The sequence below is a fragment of the Hypanus sabinus genome, unplaced genomic scaffold (genome assembly GCF_030144855.1).
Source record: "Hypanus sabinus isolate sHypSab1 unplaced genomic scaffold, sHypSab1.hap1 scaffold_809, whole genome shotgun sequence".
In the NCBI taxonomy this organism is placed as follows: domain Eukaryota; kingdom Metazoa; phylum Chordata; class Chondrichthyes; order Myliobatiformes; family Dasyatidae; genus Hypanus; species Hypanus sabinus.
In genome coordinates this window covers 64,190-83,141 of record NW_026781661.1, presented here as the reverse complement: position 1 = coordinate 83,141, position 18,952 = coordinate 64,190, and the positions used below count along the sequence as shown (strand labels likewise).

The following is an 18,952-nucleotide window of genomic DNA, read 5'->3' as shown; positions in this document are numbered from 1 at the left end:
TCTCGGACCCGCACATCCGGCGGAAGTGGCGCCGCCGGACAGCGGGCGGAAATACGTCACGGTAGGAGCGCTTCCGAGATTACCGAGCTCGAGACCGGAGCCGGTTCCGTTAAAACCGTTGGGAATCAGCCCCGGCGCGCGGCCATTAAAGGTAAGGGCGGGAGTTAAAGGGGAGGGGGAGTTAAAGGGAAGGGGGAGTTAAAGGGAAGGGGGAGTTAAAGGGGAGGGTGAGGTGTAGTTAAAGGAGAGGGGGAGGGGTAGTCAAAGGGGAGGGGGAGTTAAAGGGGAGGGGGAGGGGTAGTTAAAGGGGAGGGGGAGTTAAAGGGGAGGGGGAGGGGTAGTTAAAGGTGAGGGGGGAATCGGCTCCATCCCGCGGGCGGGGATGTTCACACATTCAGATGTTCACAGATCCACTCTCAGTCCGGGTCTGACTCCCCACAGAGATCTCAGTTCATTCCTCCCGGTCTCACTGAACCGATTCTCGTACAGCCTGAAACAGATGGGAGAATGAAGATGGAATAAACAGATCACACAACAGTGTCAGTAACAGGGGGCCGGGGTTAATGTTTCAACAACACTCACAGACAAATATCACCAGAAAACCCGCGGATCCGCTGACATTTTATCACATTGAACATTAACACAAACACTCACCCGATCCGCTCCAGACTCGGGAGGGTCAGTATGAGGCGGCGGAGACCGGGGACAGATCCGTCTGTCAGAGAGTTGTATCCCAGGTCCAGCACCGTCAGTGATGGGTTTGTACTGAGAGCGGAGGCGAGATCCTCGGCACCGGAATCTGTGAGACCGACATACCTCAGCCTGGAGATGAGAGAGAGTGAGGGTGAAGGACACAGAGAGACAGGAGACGGTACAAATCCCCAGTGTTTATCAGTAACACAATTACCACTCAGCTCCAGATCCGTGAGTGATCCGTTTATAATCAGATCGCTGGAGAGTTTCTTGGCACCAGAATCTGTGAGACCGACACCGTCCAGCCTGGAGATGAGAGAGAGTGAGGGTGAAAGATGCAGAGAGAGGAGATGGTACAAATCCCCAGTGTTTATCAGTAACACAATTACTGATCACATTAATGTTCAGTGTCAGACACCCAGTGACTGTAAACACAATCTCCCACAGTCTGGTACTTACTCCAGTTTCTGTATTTTACACTCCGGGTTCCTCAGAGCCGCAGACACCAGCTTCACTCCTGAATCTCCCAGTTTATTACCACTCAGGTCCAGCTCCGTCAGTGATGGTTTTGTACTGAGAGCGGAGGCGAGATCCTCGGCACCAGAATCTGTGAGACCGACATCGAACAGCCTGGAAATGAGAGAGAGTGAGGGTGAAGGACACAGAGAGACAGGAGTTGGTACAAATGTCCATTGTTTATCAGTAACACAATTACCGATCACATTAATGTTCAGTGTCTGACACCCAGTGACTGTAAACGCAATCTCGCACAGTCTGGTACTTACTCCAGTTTCTGTATTTTACACTCCGGGTTCCTCAGAGCCGCAGACATAAGTCTCACTCCTGAATCTCCCAATTTGTTACCACTCAGACTCAGACCTGTCAGTGATGGGTTTGTACTGAGAGCGGAGGCGAGATCCTCGGCTCCAGAATCTGTGAGACAGACTTTGTTCAGCCTGGAGATGAGAGAGAGTGAGGGTGAAGGACACAGAGAGACAGGAGACGGTACAAATCGGCAGTGATAATCGGTAACACAATTACTGATCACATTAATGTTCAGTGTCAAACACCCAGTGACTGTAAACACAATCTCCCACAGTCTGGTACTTACCACAGTTCCTGTATATTACACTCCCGGTTCCTCAGAGCAGCAGACACCAGTTTCACTCCTGAATCTCCCAGTTTATTCTTCCCAAGTCTAAACAAAAACAGGCAAGTTGATGAACAAAGTGATTCAAACCGAGTGTCTGAGGGAATTTCTCTTACTCGGATATGTTTGGAAAAAAATAAACCCTTCGGTAAATCACTGATCGGAGTTCCCGTCACTCTCAATGTCCCTCACTGGCCAGCTCCAGGGGATTCATAGAATGTCAGTAATTTAGTCTGTAAACTCCATGTATTCTGTCTCATTCCCTGATTGTCAGAAAAGTGTTCCTCACCTGAGAGTGTTGGAAAGAGCAGGGTTGAAGTGTGGGAGGAAGTCCCACAGTGAGAAAGATTTGTGAATCTGGAGAGTGCTGATGGGAGACGGTAGGGGAGATCCCAGCTAAGGTAAAGGGATGGGAAGATTGAAGCTGCAGAAAGAAGGGGAATGAAGTAGAGTGATCCGACAGAAGAAAGGAAAACACATCCTACAGAAGGAAGCGGGATCTGGAAGAGATCCCAGAGGAGTATGCCGATGGGAAAATATAATCCTACAAAACGAGGGGATTCAGAAATAGATTGCACGGGAGGGGTGGGTCACAAATGAGGTCCACAATCGGCAGATTAGGTACCCGAATGGGATCTGGGTATCTGCTAGTGAGCCGTCACACGGTGAGACTGAGGGTGAGAGAGACGCACGGAAAAGGGTGGGGTAGGACAATCTCTCAATGGTATTTCTTTCCTTTTCACCGGGGCAATCTGCTGATGGTCTATTGTTCCTGACAGTGAAGGCTGTGTGAAGCTTTGACCCATCAGTTGCAGTCAGTGTCGGTCTGGGTGTCAGTAACAGTGAGAAGGAAGATTGTCAATGGACGTGTAACGGGCAGCGAGAAACACGGCCATTCCTGTTATTTGCTACCATTAAACCAACGGCCGTTATCGACTGAAGTCACCAACATCCCACAAAACGTTTATATCCTGGGTAATTACTCAGCAGCCCTGCAGTTATTTGTCACATTATTTGATTTACTGCAATTTATATATAAGCATATAACAATTACAGAACGGTAACAGCCATCTCGGCCCTTCTAGTACGTGCCGAAAGCTTACTCGCACCTACTCCCACCGACCCGCACTCAGTCCATAACCCTCCATTCTTTTTCTGTCCGTATACCTATGCAATATTACTTTAAATGAACATACCGAACCTGCCTCTACTACTTCTACTGGAAGCTCATTCCACACAGCTGCCACTCTCTGAGTAAAGAAAGTCCCCCTCGTGTTGCCCTTAAACTTTTGCCCTGTAACTCTCAACTCATGTCCCCTTGTTTGAATCTCCCCTAATCTCAATGCAAAAAGCCTATCCACGTCAACTCTATCTATCTTTCCCTCTCATAATTTTAAATACCTCTATCAAGTCCCCCCTCAACCTTCTCCGCTCCAAAGAATAAAGGCCTAACTTGTTCAGCCTTTGCCTGTAACTTAGGTGCTGAAAACCAGCTAAAATTCTAGTAAATCTCTTCTGTACTCTCTCTATTTTCTTGATATCTTTCCTATAATTCGGTGATCAGAACTGTACACAATACTCCAAATTCGGCCTTTCCAATGCCTTGTACAATTTTTACATTACATCCCAACTCCTATACTCAATTTATAAAGGCCAACATAATAAAAGCTTTCTTCACCACCCTATCCACAATTTTACCAAATTTGAAACAGCACAATAGAACAGTTTCAGAGTTCAGAGTGAGAGATCAGTCAAGTTACCTCAACTCCTGGCACTTGTGCAGCCCGGGTCCCAGTCGCTGGATTCATTCACACTGAATGTTGCATTTCTCCAGGTCGAGGTGTTTTATTGTATCACAGAGTCCGATGACATGAGACAGGACCGCGCAGTCAATCGGGGTCAGTGTCATTCCTGTGAATGAAAGTGTGTCCACAGATTCCAGTGCGGCCTGAGCCAGACCACGATTCTGAGACTCAAACAGGTAGTGCAATGTGTTCAGGAGTCTCTTTCTCCCAGTGTCACCCGTGTTTCCACTCTGGCGTTTAACCTCCTCCTTCACCCAGTCAATCACCCGGCAGGTTGTTTGATGAGGAAATGGACCCAGAAACTCCTCCAGGCCCCGAGCTGTCATTGGGTTGGAGAGACCAGCAACAAAACGGAGAAATACTTCAAACCGTCCATCTGTCGTGTTGTGGGCTTCAGTGAGAAATTTCAGGATATCCCCGCTATGTGGTTTCAGGAATTGTACGACTGCAGCTACAAACTCTTGGATGGTGAGGTGTGGGAATGTGTACACCACGCTCTGGGCAGAATCTCCTCTCTCCAAAAGCTCCATCAGGAACCCGGACAGGAACTGGGAAGGCTGCAGATTGAACTTGATCAAATCTCCATCTGTAAACACAATCTTCTTCTCGGACACTCCTCTGAAGGCCATCTGACCCACCCTGAGTAACACTTCACGGGGGTTCTCAGTCTCCCGGCCGTGGTTTTTCAGGATATTGTAAATATAGTAGGAGTACAGTTGAGTGATGGTCTTGGGAACTCTCTGCGGGTCCCTGACTCTTTGTGTGAAGAAGGGGCCCAGTGCCAGAGCGAGGATCCAGCAGTAGGAGGGGTTGTAGCTCATGGTGTACAGGATCTCGTTCTCCTGCACGTGTTTGAAAACAGCTTCCGCCACCGTCTGATCTTCAAAATACCTGATGAAATATTCCTTTCGTTCCTCACCAACAAATCCCAGTATTTCAGTCCAAACACTGATCTTCGCCTTTTCCAACAAATGTAATGCAGTGGGACGGGAGGTCAGTAGCACTGAACACCCTGGGAGCAGCTTGCCCTGGATTAAACTGTACACAATGTCAGACACCTTGCAACGCCACTCGGGATTTGGGCACTTGTGCTTGGGTTCTGTGTATCTCCGACTGTCATCAAAATCGATTCTGTGTTTGAATTCATCTAAACCATCGAATATAAACAACAATCCCTCTGGGTTCTTCCAGACCTTTCTCAGAGAATTCCCAAAGTATGGATACTGATCCAGAATTAGTTCCATCAGGTTTATTCTGCAGTTAATGGAGTTTAAATCCCGAAATTTGAAACAGAAGACAAAGTGGAATTGTTGGAATATTTTCCCCGTGGCCCAGTCGTAAACAATCTTTTGTACCAGTGTCGTTTTCCCGATCCCCGGGACTCCGGCCATTGCTACCGGGCATCCCGAAGTTGATCGTGTGATGAATCTTTTCATTTTGTCCCGGAAACTATGTGCGTAACTATTGTGAAACAGATGATCAATGTGGATTTTCTCCAGCTCGCTGCGCAGATGTTTCTGTCTCCACTCCTCGTGGTCTCTGCCTCTTGCCAGCAGCTCGTGTTCCACCAGTGTCCGATCTCGAACAGTAGAAATGACCGTGAGCTCAGCGTATCGATCGACCAGCCGGAAAACCTTCACCTTCTCCCTCATCAGGATCGTGTTCCCTCTCAGTGTTTCAGTCTGTGACCGCAGAGTCTCCTTGTGTTTCTGTTGAACATCTGAGGACGGACAGAAGTAGGTTGTCAAAGCCTGATCTGATGAACACGGAACACCCACTTATTTCCCCTAATTTGTAAAAAAAAATGTTAAGTTTTGGTGAAGTCGGGAAATCAGAGATAAGATTGTGTGAAAATGAACGATGTCCCAGAATTCAGATCCGCTGTTCGCGTTTGTAGATTCCCCGGTGTTCCAGCGAGCACAAAGTGGGCACGTGATTCTGGAGAGGAGAGTGTTGTGTGGAGTTGGGATTTCACTGATTTCGCTGCCCAGCTTATGTTGAACTCTGCAACACTGCAGACGGTAGAAGTGGGTGCGGGGGCGTACCGTTTTGGATAATGTTTGTGGGGATGACCGACCAGGGACAAGTTGCAGTGGTTGCGTCTCTGGCACCGAGACTGGATCCTCAGCTCAGAATGGAAGGAGGGAAAAGAGGAGAGGGTGAGTAGCTGGATGTCGTGGTGCAGGTAGGGACCAATGACGTGGATAGGAAGAAGGTGGAGGTCCCACAAAAACGGTTTAAGGATAAAGGTGCAAAATTGAAGGACAGGACTTTCAGGGATGCAATCTCAGGATGAGCCGGCTACGTGGTAGTGAGGCTAGAAATAGGGAGATAATGCAGCTAAATACGCGGCTAAGGAGTTGCTGCAGGAGGGAGTGCTTCATGCTTCTGGAAAATTCGGCCTTATTCCAGGGACGGTGGGTCCTGTTTCGACGGGACGTGTTGCAACTGAACTGAGGTGGATACGGGTCATGGGAGAGCTGCAAATATATTGCATGGTGTAAAGCCAGATCTAACATATGCAGGCTTTGATAAAGAGAAGCAGGATAAAGTGTATAAAGGTAGCAAGGCAGAAGGGCTAAAGTGCGGGTATTTCTTTGCAAGAAGCATGAGGAGCAAAGGTAAAGAAATGTGAGCTGGCAGGAATTGTTTCTCAATATTCCCGGATTCCAGTGCTTTATAAGGGATACGGTGAGGGTGGGTAAGAGGGGTGGAATTTTTGGTCAGGGATACTATTACAGCTACAGAAAGTTTGTGTAATGCAGCAGGAATCGCTTTGGAGTCAGTATGGGCGGAAGGCAGGAACAGGAAGGGAGCAGTTACTCTATTGGGACAATTCTATAGGCCCCCTAGTAGCAGCAGAGATACCGAGGAGCAGATTGGGGGGCAGATTTTGGAAACGTGCAATAATAACAGGGTGTTCATCATGGGTGATTTTAACTGCTCGAGCATTGATTGACACTGATTAGTTCCGATAGTTTAGATGGGGCAGAATTGTTTAAGTATGTCCAGGACGGATTCCTGTCACAGTATGTTGATAGGCCGACTAGCGGGAATGCCATATTAGATCTAGTATTAGGTAGCGAACTGTGTCAATTCACAGATCCCTGGCCTTTCATGAACAAGAATAAAATCAGTAAGGGGAAGATGTCGGTTTAATTGGGGAAGGACAAGTTATGAGGCTATAAAGCTAGAACTTGCGAGTGTGAATTGGGATGATGTTTTTTTTTTGTTTTTGAAGGGAAATGTACTAAGGACATGTGGTCAATGATTAGGGATCTCTTGCAGGATGTTAGGGATAAGTTTGTCCCGGTGAGGAAGATTAGGAATGGTAGGGTGAAGGAACCATGGGTGACAAGTGAGGTATAAAAGCTAGTCAGGCGCAGGAAGGCAGCATGGTTTAGAAAGCCACGATGAGATGGTACTATAGAGGATCAGAGGGTAGCAAGAAAGGTGCTTAAGGAGGCCCTGAGGAGAATAAGAACCAGGCATGAGAAGGCTTTGGCGAGTAGGGTAAAGGAAAACACAAAGGCATTCTTCAGTTATGTGAAGAACAAAAGGATGACGGGAGTGAAGTAAGGACCGATTAGAAATAAAGGAGGGAAGATGAGCCTGGAGGCTGTGGAAGTGAGCGAGACTCTCATTGAATACTTCTCTTCGGTATTCACCACTGAGAGGGAACTTGATGACGATGAGGACAACATGAGCGAGGTTGATGTTCTGGAGCATGTTGATATTAAGGAAGAGGAAGTTTTGGTGTTGTTAAAATACATCAGGACGGATAAGTCCACGGGGCCGAACGGAACATTCCCCACGAGGCCAGCGAAGATATTGCAGAGTGTCTGGCTAGGATCCTTATGTACTCGGTATACACGGGCAGGGTACTGGAGGATTGGAGAGAGGCGAATGTTATCCCCTAGTTCAAAAAAGGCAGTAAGGGTAGCCCGGATAGCTACAGACCAGTGAGCCTTACGTCTGTGGTGGGACAGCTGTTGGAAACGTTTCTTAGCGATAGGATCTGTGGGCATTTAGAAAATCAGGGTCTGATAAGGGACAGTCAGCATGGCGTTGTGAAGTGCAGATCGTGTCTAACAAGCCATATATTGTTCGCTGTGGATGTGTCCAGACATATAAATGAGAGTAGTGCAGTGGATGCGATCTACATTTATTTTAGTAAGACATTTGTCAAGGTTCCACACGGTAGGCTTATTCAGAAAGTCAGAAGGCATGAGATCGAGGGTAGCTTGGCCAGGTGGATTCAAAATTGGCTTGCGTGCAGAAAGAAGAGTGTCATGGTGGAAGGAGTGTATTCGATTTGGACTGTTCTGACTAGTGGTGCCCCTCATGCATCCGTTCTGGGACCTGTACTTTTCGTCATTTTTATTAACAACCTGGATATGGGGGTAGAAGGGTGGCTTAGCATGTTTGTCTATGACACCACTTTGGTGGTGTTGTGGATAGTGTAGAGGACTGTCGCAGAAACATTGATAGGATACAGAAGTGGACTGAGAAGTGGCAGATGGAGTTCAACCTGGAGAAGTGTGAGGTAAAACACTATTTAAGGACAAACTCCAAGGCAGAGTGCAACGTAATTTGCAGGATACTTGGTAGTGTGGAGGAGCAGAAGGATCTGGGGGTACATGTCCACAGATCCCTGAAAGTTGCCTCACAGGTAGATAGGGGAGTTATGAAAGCTTATGGTGTGTTAGCTTTTATAAGTCGAGGGATAGAGTTTAAGTGACGCGATGTAATGATGCAGCTCTATAAAACTCTAGTTAGGCCACACTTGGAGTACTGTGTGCGGTTCTGGACGCCTCACTCTAGGAAGGATGTGGAAGCATTGGGAATGGTACAGAAGAGATTTACCAGGATGCTGCCTGGTTTAGAGAGTATGGATTATGATCAGAGATCAAGGGAGCTAGGGCTTAACTCTTTGAAGAGAAGGAGGATGAGAGAAGACATGATAGAGGTGTAGAAGATATCAAGAGGAATAGATGGAGTGGACAGGCAGCGCCTCATCCCCACGGCACCACTGCTCAGTACCAGAGGACCTGACTTTAATGTAAGGGGTGGGAAGTTCAAGAGGGATATAAGAGGAAGGTTTGTCACTCAGAGAGTGTTTGGTGCGTGGAATGCGCTGACTGAGCGAGATACACGAGTAAATTTTAAGAGACGACCTGACAGGTATATGATGTAATTTAATGTGGGGGGTTATATGGAAGCCAGGGATTAAAGGTCGGCACAATATTGTTGGCCGAACTGCCAGACAGTTCTACACTTTTCTATGCTATCTATTCTATGCTTCTTCTTTGACTGCCGGGAATGTCTGTTCAGCAAACTCCTTGATTTCTCCACGTGCACAGCCGAAGACACGGACGGTAAAACGGTGTTCTGAAAAAAGCAAATGGTTATCCGTCCGCCAGCCACAGCTCAAGAAGTGCCGCCTGAACTCTGACAGTCTCAAACCATGCCTCTAAAAACAGGTATTCAGGCTCTTAGTGTCATGGTCCTGTCCGTGAGATCGGCATTCCGGTTCACGGAATAAGTTCCTTATTCCCGGTTTTCCGAGTTCCCTAGTTTCTGCTGAGGCAGCTGATTCTCGTTTGCGCTGGCCTCATAAATAGCTTCTTGGATTCAGCCTCTGGATGCCGGATTGTTCCTGTCCAAAGCCACTGTGTGTGTCCCATCCCTTCACCTTTCGCCTGGAGCCCTGCCTTGTCTCGCCTCGCCTCTGCCTGGAGCCTTGCCTTACCTTGCCTGTGTCTGGAGCCTCGCCCTGTTTTGAACTGTCAGTCTAGTTTCATGCCTTCGATAGGTAGGTCTGGCCGTTTGGCCGCTACCTACCCTTGGGAACTGTCGCGTCGTGTTCAGGGTTCTGTGTAATTTGTCCCGGACCTGCTCTCGTACCCAAGGAGGGGTCCCGGCTCTGTGTTCTGTGTTATGAGTCCCGGACCTACGACCTGTACTCAAGGAGGGGACCTGCCCTGTGTTCTGTGTTTTGTGTTCCGGCCCGACGTGCTGTACCCAAAGAGGTTTCCCGGCTCGGTGTTCAATGTCCCTGTTTCTTCTTCGACTTAGGTTCTGGTTTCCTGTCATGTCCATGCGCCGCGCCCGACACAGGAGTACCTTGCCCAGCTCGGTGCTGGAATTCGCTCGTCCTGTGCTGGGGTTCCCTTGCCCAGGAGTCTTACGTGCAGTCTTGTTTCACCCTCGACCAAGGTTCTGGGTTCTCATCCCGTCATGTGCCTTGCCCAGCCCTATGCTAGGATTACCTCGTCCTGTGCTGAGGTTCCCTTGTCCAGTCCAAGAGTCTCTGGTCCCGTCCTGTGCCCCTCCTCGTCTTATATCCTCACCTTAGTCATGTCCAGCATCCTTTCTTCCCCGGTTTCCTTGATTCCTTCTCACGCCTAGTCCTGTTCCTGGTAGTTCAGTGTCTGTGTCTTGCTTTTGGTCCTACTCCCTACTCAGAGTAATATAAATACTTTGCAATATCTGTTCCATCGTTTACCTTTCAGATGCTTGGGCAATTCAGATAAACCCCGCTCAGTGTCCATGTAGGCGAACTGGCCGTCACCTGTTCAAACAGATTAAACTGCATGAGGTCTGTACTGTGTAATAGTGAAAATTCATCAGCATTTACATCTGTAACACTCAGTGTTTAGTTCACCGTACCACGTTCCCGTATTTCATTCAGTATTCTGCTAAGCTTCGGTAAATGGTGATGTAGATCCACAAAGGATTCCCACATCACCCTTCGGGCCCCTGATCCCTTCTCCATCACCAGATTCAGGAGGAGTTTGGAAGCGCCCGCTCGGTTTGCCTTCTCCGCCAGCTCAGTCACGCTCTGGAATGAACAATGGGGAATATATTGAGTAGCGGAGGGGTGGGTACAAATCTACGCTGAACATGGACTGACCCAGCATATTCTACTCACTGTAGATCACTCACAACCATTGAAGTGTTCATAGCTTTAAAAGATGCACGCGGGGTCAGTCAGGAGTTCCTGCACGTCATAGACGGCGGGGTAATTATCCACTTCACGACTTTTAAGAAGAGCACACATAGCGTGAGTGAGCCAGAAATAGACTGGGGAGTTGAGGTTTTGTGTCAGTGAGAGTTCAGTGCGGAGGGGTGGAGGCTTTAGGTAGATTTTGGGTAAAACTTTCCCTCTTTTTCATGATTAGAACAGTGGGAATGCCAGGCAGAATAGTCCAATGCTCATCCTACAGGATGCAGCAAGACAGGGGTAGCCTGACAACTTCTCCTTCAGGCTTTTCCTCCAGCTGCAGCTTCTTACAGATTGTGCTGAGGAATTGGAGCTGGGGCTGGATGAACCCACGATCACTCAGAATGCTAAGAGGTTGACTCACAGACTGATCAGGGACGGAGATATACACAAGGCGCAGTCCGTAGGTAATTGGGTAACTGTCAGTAGGGGGGAAGGGGATAGGCAACCACTACCGAAAACTCCTCTGTAACAGGTATACAGCTTTCTGCCTCGGGGCATTGCCTAGAAGAGGAAAGCCACTGCGATTATGCCTCTGGCACAGAGTTTGGATTTGCGATTCAGAAGGGATGAGAAGTGGTGAGCTGCACTGACAGCGGGAGTTCAATGGTCAGGTGAACAGGCTGGAGTTTCTCTTTACGAGAAGCAGACTGTTGAATGGTGTCTTGCCAATGTCAGGGATATCTTCCGTTCGAGTCTGACACATTCTTTGGGGCAGCATGAGTTGCCAGAGGTCGTGGTCCACGTTGGCACCAATGACAAGAGTAGGAAATGTGACGAAGTCTTGCAAAGTGAGCTTATGTCGTTAGACGTTAAGCTAAAGGGCAGGAACTCCAGGGTTGTGTTCTCAGGATTGCTCTCCGTACCACGTGCGAGTGAGGTCTGAAATAGGACGATAATACAGTCTAACGTGTGGCTGATCAGATATTGCATTATGGAAGGCTTCAGGTGGAGTGGCAGTGCAGGAACAATGTTGTTACGCCATTTTCCAGAGTCAGGACATTAAAGGGTGAACATGGTGAAACTAATGTTCCGAGTTGCGTATTATTTCAATGCAAGGATTATTGTAGGAAAGGCAGATGAGCTTAGAGCGTGGATCAGCACATTGAAATACAACATTGTAACCATTGATGTGATTTGATAGGAAGAGGTGCAGGTCTGACTGTTCAGCATTGCAGCTTTCCTTTGCGTTAGACATGATTCAATAGAGCGGGAGGAATTAAAGAAGGAATTGAAATATTCTTTGCAGGCTACAGAAAGAGTTTACAAGCTGTGACACTTGCCAGAGTGGGTGTGATTAAGAACTGACCATGCAGTGTCCCCAAAATTTTGCATGGCACTGTATCTATTCAGGATATACACAGAGTATTTAGAGTGAGCCAATATCGCAGTTAAATCATGGACGCTATATAAATTACAGATAAGGATGTGTTTGCTGGCTTGAGGTGGATTAGGGTGGACAAATCCCTAGGGTTTTCCTTCGCATCTTGTCTAAGGCTAGTGCAGAGACTGCGGGAGAGCTGCAAAGAAATTTGAAACGTCCGATACGAAAGTGTTGAGTGCTAGATAATGTTCTGCTGTTTGAGAAGGCTGTAGGAATAAGCCAGGGAAGTTCAGGTCGGTTAGCCTGACACCAGTGGTGGTAACGTTATTGGTAGGTATTAGAGAAACTCGATATAAGTATTTGGATGGGCAAGGATTGATTAGGAATTGTCAATACTGATATGTACCTGGTAGATCCTGTCTAACCAATCTTAGAGATTCTCGGGTAAATTACCAAGCAAGTAATGAAGTCAGTGGATGTGGTCTACATGAACTGCAGCAAGACCTTTGACAAGTCCATCATAGGAGCCTGGTCAGTACGATTAAGTTGCTTGGCATTGATGACATGACAGTAAGTTAGTTTACATATTGGGTTTGTGAGTGAAGCTAAGACAGGTAGTGGAGGTTCTTCGGGGACCTGTGCTGTGTCGGATGTTGTCTGACATTTATATCATACATCAACACTGTATGATAATGTGATAAAGAGGGTCAGCAAACCTGTGGATGACACCAAAGTAGGGACATCGAGGAAGGTTATCAAAGCTTCCAGCGGGAGTTAGAATATCTGGAAAAGTGTGGATTAAAATTGTCAGTTAGAATTTAATGAGGACAAGTGTGAGGTGTTGCATTTTTTGTGGAAAAAGCACGATAGCACGAATACATTTATTGGTAGGGCATTGAGCAGTTTGGTAAAACCAAGGTATCAGGGATTAGAGATCCAAAATTTCTTGAAACTGTTGTCAAAAGTAGATAGCGTTGTAAAACTTTAAGGGCGTGGGTCTTCATAAATCAAAGTTTTGAATACAGAAATTAGAATAGAGTCATGTTTATTAGAGATGTTAGGGAGATTTAAAACTAATTTGTCGGGGAGTTGGGAACCAGAGTGTTAGGGTTGAGAATGGGGAAAACATAGACGATAGAAAGGATAGGCAGGAGGTAAGGACAGTAACAGCCTGTGGCTTGAGTTACAGGGTTATAGACGCGTGGTGCCACAGAGAACAACTAAGGCTCGACTGAAAGTGTTATACTTGAATGCACACAACTACAAAAAATAAAATAGACGATCTTGAAATTCAGCTAAATAATTGCAAGTACGACATTCTGGCCATTCCTGAAACTTGAATAAAATATGGCTGCAATTTGGAGCTGAAAGTCCAAGGATATATGGTATATCGGAACGATTGGATAGTAGGTAGAGGGGGTTGTGTGGACCTGTGTACATGAAAGCATATTGAATCATTAGATTGTGTTGAGATAGGATCGGACAGTGTAGAAACTCAATGGGTTGAGTTAAGAAATAGCAAGGGTAAAAGGACCCTAATGGCAGTTGTATACAGGCCTCCAAACAGCAGCCTGGATGTGGATTTCAAATTACAGCAGGAGATAGAAAAGACGTTGTCAAAGGTCAACGTCATGATAATCGCTGGCGATTTTAAATGATAGTGGATTGGAAACACCAGGCCACTATTGGACATCAAAAGAGGTAATTTGTAGTTTTTCTGAGACATGGCTTTTTTAGAACTGCTTGCAGTTGAGTCCACTTGGGGATCGGGAATTTGGAAGATTTTAAAAGCTTGCAGAAGAAAACTAGAAAACTAAAAAAGAACATTTGGCAGGAAAATATGAATTATGAAAGGAAGCTGGGGACTAACGTCAAAGAAGATACCTAAAGTTTTTTTTTTAAGTATATAACGTGTAATGAGAGTTCTGGGTAGATATGGGACCAATAGAAAATGACTTTGTAACTATTGCAGTGAGACACGCAGAGATGGCAGAGGAACTGAATGTGTATTTTGCATCAGTCTTCACAGTAGAAGAAGTCTGCAGTATAGCGGACATTCAAGAGTGTCAGGGAAGTGAAGAATGTGTAGTTTAAATTACGACTGGGAAGGTGCTCAGGAAGCTTAATTGTCTGAGAATGGATAAATCTCTTGGACCTGATGGAATGCACCCTCAGGTTCTGAAGGAAGTAGCCGGTGACATTGAGGAGACTTTGACAATGGTTGTTCAATAGTCGATAGATTCTGGCATTGTCCACGATGACTGGAAAATTGCAACTGTTACTGATCTATTTAAGAAGGGTGGGCGACAGCAGAAAGGATACTATAGACCTGTTAGCCTGACATCAGTTTTTGGAATCGATTGTTAGGGAAGAGACTACGGAGTAGCTGAAGGCACAGAAAAAGTTAGGTCAGTGAAGACTAGATGGACCAAAGAGCCTGTTGCTGTGCTGTATTCAACGACTACGACTAGGTCGAAGTATGAGAGGGTCATTGTTGATTTTCCCTGGCGTAATTGCTGGTGAACCACAAAAGGTTCACACTTCACTGCCAGGCTCCATGAGGGGTCCAGTGTCAGCAGACAGCTGGGAATTGGCAGTGAGGAGCAGACAGCAAATTCTGATCTTCTGTGCACGTGTGGTAATGTTGAGAAAGAGGTTTGGATTGAAATTGCCGGCTGTCTCCTGTGGAATGTCGAGTTCGGAATGGTCTGGCTGGCAATAGGTGAATGCACTCCAGTATCAGAAAGACGACTGGAAAGCTGTTTATTTGTAATTCTGTGTTAGCTTTAGATGCTTGGAATATTTTCAATGATACCGATTTTGCTCTTTTCAATGATAATAGTACATGTGGTGGTAGTTACAAACTCACAGTGGAACAGTCACAAGGATCAGAAAGTAACGGAACAAAGAGGCATGTTGGGATATTAACCAGCAAAACGGATCAGCAGTTTAACAGAGACGAGATTCAGCTCTGCCTGGTTCAATGATGATGGGGTTTAAGCTGGACCCGAGAAATGAGCTGAGAAATTAATCACTATATATTTGATTTGTGAAAAAACCCGAGGTTTATCAGGAGAATACAGGCTAATGAATGGCCCTTCAGGTCGAGCATTAGGCGCATGATGTGATGTCAGACAGCGAGGTGTAAAGTGGTTCTCTGTTCACTTGCAAAGTCCGTCAAGAGTCACACACTAAAGTCACCTGTCAATCATTGTCTGCATCCTAACCTGTCCAAAACTGAAAGTGTTTGGAAAACTGGTCAGGGGATTGTAGTGGTGAATTTAGGCTCAGTGTATCCGCAAACGAAAACACTTTTCCTGATGTTGACCAGAAACATTGTAGGATTTTCATAGCCCAGAGGTGCCGTTACACCGGTTCAGTCGGTCTGATAAATTCAGTAGAATCTAAACTCAGTGTACTTCCCTCTCACTTACGTGATACTCTGGCCCGGTGAAGTGATCATCGCCCATTAACATGAATCCGACTCCCTCCACACCCTCCTCAATCGCCTGCTCCAGTCGCTCCTTGTAGAATCTCGTCAACCGGAAAAGTTGGTGATCCTCACAATTTGACAGGAAGGCGGAGAAGGCCGAGTTCAGATCTGTAGTCAGTCACAGAACATAAAATAGTAGATGTACACGATGCCAATTTAAACCAGTCCCTTCTTCAGGAACATGGTCAATATCCCTCCGTTCCCGGCCGACGCATGAGTTCAAACGTTTCTTCGATGCTGCCGAGAGTCCGTTTCTAGTCCCTCCCTCGGCAGCACATTCCAGAAACTGATCTATTTCTAAGGACAACATGCTTCCTAGATCCCTTTTGAACTTTCCCTTCTAACCTTAATCCTATTCGCTCGGGTATTTAACATTTGCCCTGAGTTACAGACTAGCTACCTTAGCTATGCCTATCATGAATTCACACATTTCTCTGAGAAAAGGTCTCAGTGTCCACCGGTCCGGAGAAAGGAACCCAAGTTTGTTCGACCTCTTCTGGAAGCCAATATTCTGTAATCATTGCTACACACATCTGCACTCTCTCCAGACACTCCACATGATTCTCGCGATGTGTTTATCAGATCAGTGCACAATATCGAATGTTTTTCTTAACCAAAATTCTTCCAGATACAACACAATTTTCAAAAATGCATACTCAAACCTCCCACTTGCCGTTGCACGCTGCCAATTGTGTTGCCAATTTCAGGAAACTAAGCACATCCATCACAAGACCCGTCCGTACATCAATCTTGCTAACGGTCCCAGCAAACACTGTGCACGTTACTCGCGAAGTTCACCTCCCAAAGTTCAACTCCTCATATTTGCCCTAATTCATTTTACCTGGTGACTGTCTGTTCATATTTATAGTTGGATGCTGAACATTTCGACAACAGTCTCAAATTTACAAGACAGCGCCAACTTCTGTAAATCGACGAATCAGTCCACCCATGTGATTCTGTAATCGTTTTGCGTAATGCATAGTTTATTACTAATTTATATACATCACACACGACGCATGGCGAAGCAGTGACCCTTGCGGACACGACTAGTCATAGACCTTCACCCAAAAGAATGCTCCTCTAGTCCTGACTCTACTTTATGTCAACGAGACATCTTTGAAATCAATATACAAAGTCTCTGCTTAACATTCCTGAACCGGAAATCTCGATTGTTGATATCCCTCTTGAGATGCGGCCTCACCTGCTGTCCGTCCAGCATTGTGTGTGTTGCCTTCTCTACTTACTCTCTTGTTTCAATTTTATCCCGTTCACCATATATTGGTAGCTCACTCAGATTCCCTGTTTAAAATTTATCCTGCTCGCTATCTCCTGCACCTAGCCCATTCTCCCACAATATACCGTTCTTTAACTCGGCCACAGAAAGCAGACTGCGGGAAACAGCCCGCACCTCCACTGTCCGACAACCCAAAAATCCGGGGAGAATTCAGCATTTCCCTTCCCAAAGAGAAAACAACATCTGTTTCTCTCACTGGCTGTCGGAGGCGTTTCCCACATCAGGGCGTCCTAAATACTGACAGGAATTCCATCTGCTCCCTGGACTGTTACATTGCCCGCTGGTGTATTGCTGTCTGAGTGTTACCCACACCCGCCTTATTCAAGAGCTCCTTCTCCTTTCAGTCAGGTGAAGATTTGCCCGGAGTTATTCGGCTATTTCCGTTGTTAGGTCCCTACGCTGGACCTGATGAATTGTTCCATCGCTCAAGGCCGCTTTACCAGTGCGATCAAAGACCCCGTTTGCTATCACTGTTTGTGCCCCTTTAGCGCCCACGTTTATTACTCTGAATTATTGATGATTCGACTAGACGTGTACCATGATGACAGAGTTTTAACGAGAAAGAGCCCATTGAGCATACCTGTGTCCATTTTGAATCTGACTGACGTTGCTTGCTTGCCGTCTGCTTGTCCGCCTTCCGGGCGGAAGGAAGTACCACCTGCTGGCTATTATCTGCAGCAGAAATAAACCAGAGTGAGTCAGTTCCTCTGCCCTTCATAATTTAAAACACTTCTCTAAGGTCGCTGCTCAGTTTCCTACATTCCAGGAAGTAAGGACATAGAGTGGCATCCTCTCCCTAGCACTGAGGCCTTCTGGCCCTGACAACACACTCACAAATCAGCCCTGCACTGCTTCCACTTTCATCAAGCCTTTTCAAACGGGGTGGCTGGAACTATAATTTGTATTGCAAACACAGTCTCACCAACGACTTATAAAACGGCCCGATTGTGGTTAACAGAACTCTTTGCAGTTGGAACTACCCGGTTTCAATTTCTGAAAGTTTTTGAGAGTTTGCAGTTTCTCACCGCGATCGTATGGTTATCCTCCGGGTGATCCAGTTTCACCCCAGTCTTAAGACGTGCCGGTGTGCAGCTTGTAAATTGTCCTGCGGCAAGGTTAAATCAGGGGACTTACTGGGCTGATGTTATCTCACAGAAAATAATGTCCCAACTCCTGCACTCAGTACCCTGACTGCTGAAGGACAACTTGACAAACACCCCTTCACAGCCCAGTGTCGCCGCATTGAGTGAACAAATCAGTTCCTCTGGTCTCTGGCAATCTCAGACCATGAGCCGCTTGTTGCAATATTCAGAATGAAACTGAAGACCATCAGGAAAACCAACATACCAGAATAGTATTAGAAATATAGCAATATAGAAACCATAAATCATTAAATAACAGTAAGTGGAATAAGTGGGATCAGTCCAGGAGTAGCCTATGGGCTCAGGGTGCCTGACACTCCGAGGGAGGAATTGTAAAACTGCCGGATGAAACATTAACAGCCTCAGACATGCGGGTGATGCGACTCCAATGGCTGAAAGTGAGAAGGATCTGCGGAAGCTTCTAATGAGCGTGAGAGAAGAAAGTGGGAAAGTTGACTTGTTCCTCAATACACCGGCCAGCCCTAACAACTTCGTGGTAATAAATGGAAAGGAAGTGGAAGCAGTAACAGATTTTGTCGGTTCAAAGATTTGTATAGATGGTAACTGCAGCCACGAAATTAAAAAAAAAACAAACAAACAAAAAAAAACCTCTTGTTTCCGGACAGGGCAGCAACGGGAAAATTAGATAAAATTCTAAAGTGCAGGGACATGACATCGTTTACGAAGAACCGTAGCGTCGGGTCTATGGTATTTCCAGTTGCGATGTATGGCTGTGAGAGCTGGACTGTTAGTGAGGCTGATTATAAAACAATCGACGACTTTGAAACTGGATGGTGAAGGAAAGTGTTAAGAGTGCATCCGACAGCAAGAAGATCGGACAAGCCAATGCTTGAAGACGTGGAGCCAGACAGCTGACGAGGAGGATTGAAAATCTCCAGTGGGTTGGCCACGTGTTGTGCGCGCGAGGCAGTGGGCGGGGCGGTGAGCTGGTGCGCGCGAGGGCAGTGGGCGGGGCGGTGATCTGGTGCGCGCGAGGGCAGTGGGCGGGGCGGTGAGCTGGTGCGCGCGAGGGCAGTGGGCGGAG

General features: G+C 46.7%; 1 pseudogene; it reads right to left on the bottom strand.

The window, feature by feature from the left end:
• Nucleotides 1-469: 469 nt before the first annotated feature.
• On the bottom strand, nt 470-17,977 carry LOC132390233 (NACHT, LRR and PYD domains-containing protein 3-like; annotated as a pseudogene).
• Between the last annotated feature and the right edge of the window lie 975 nt (nt 17,978-18,952).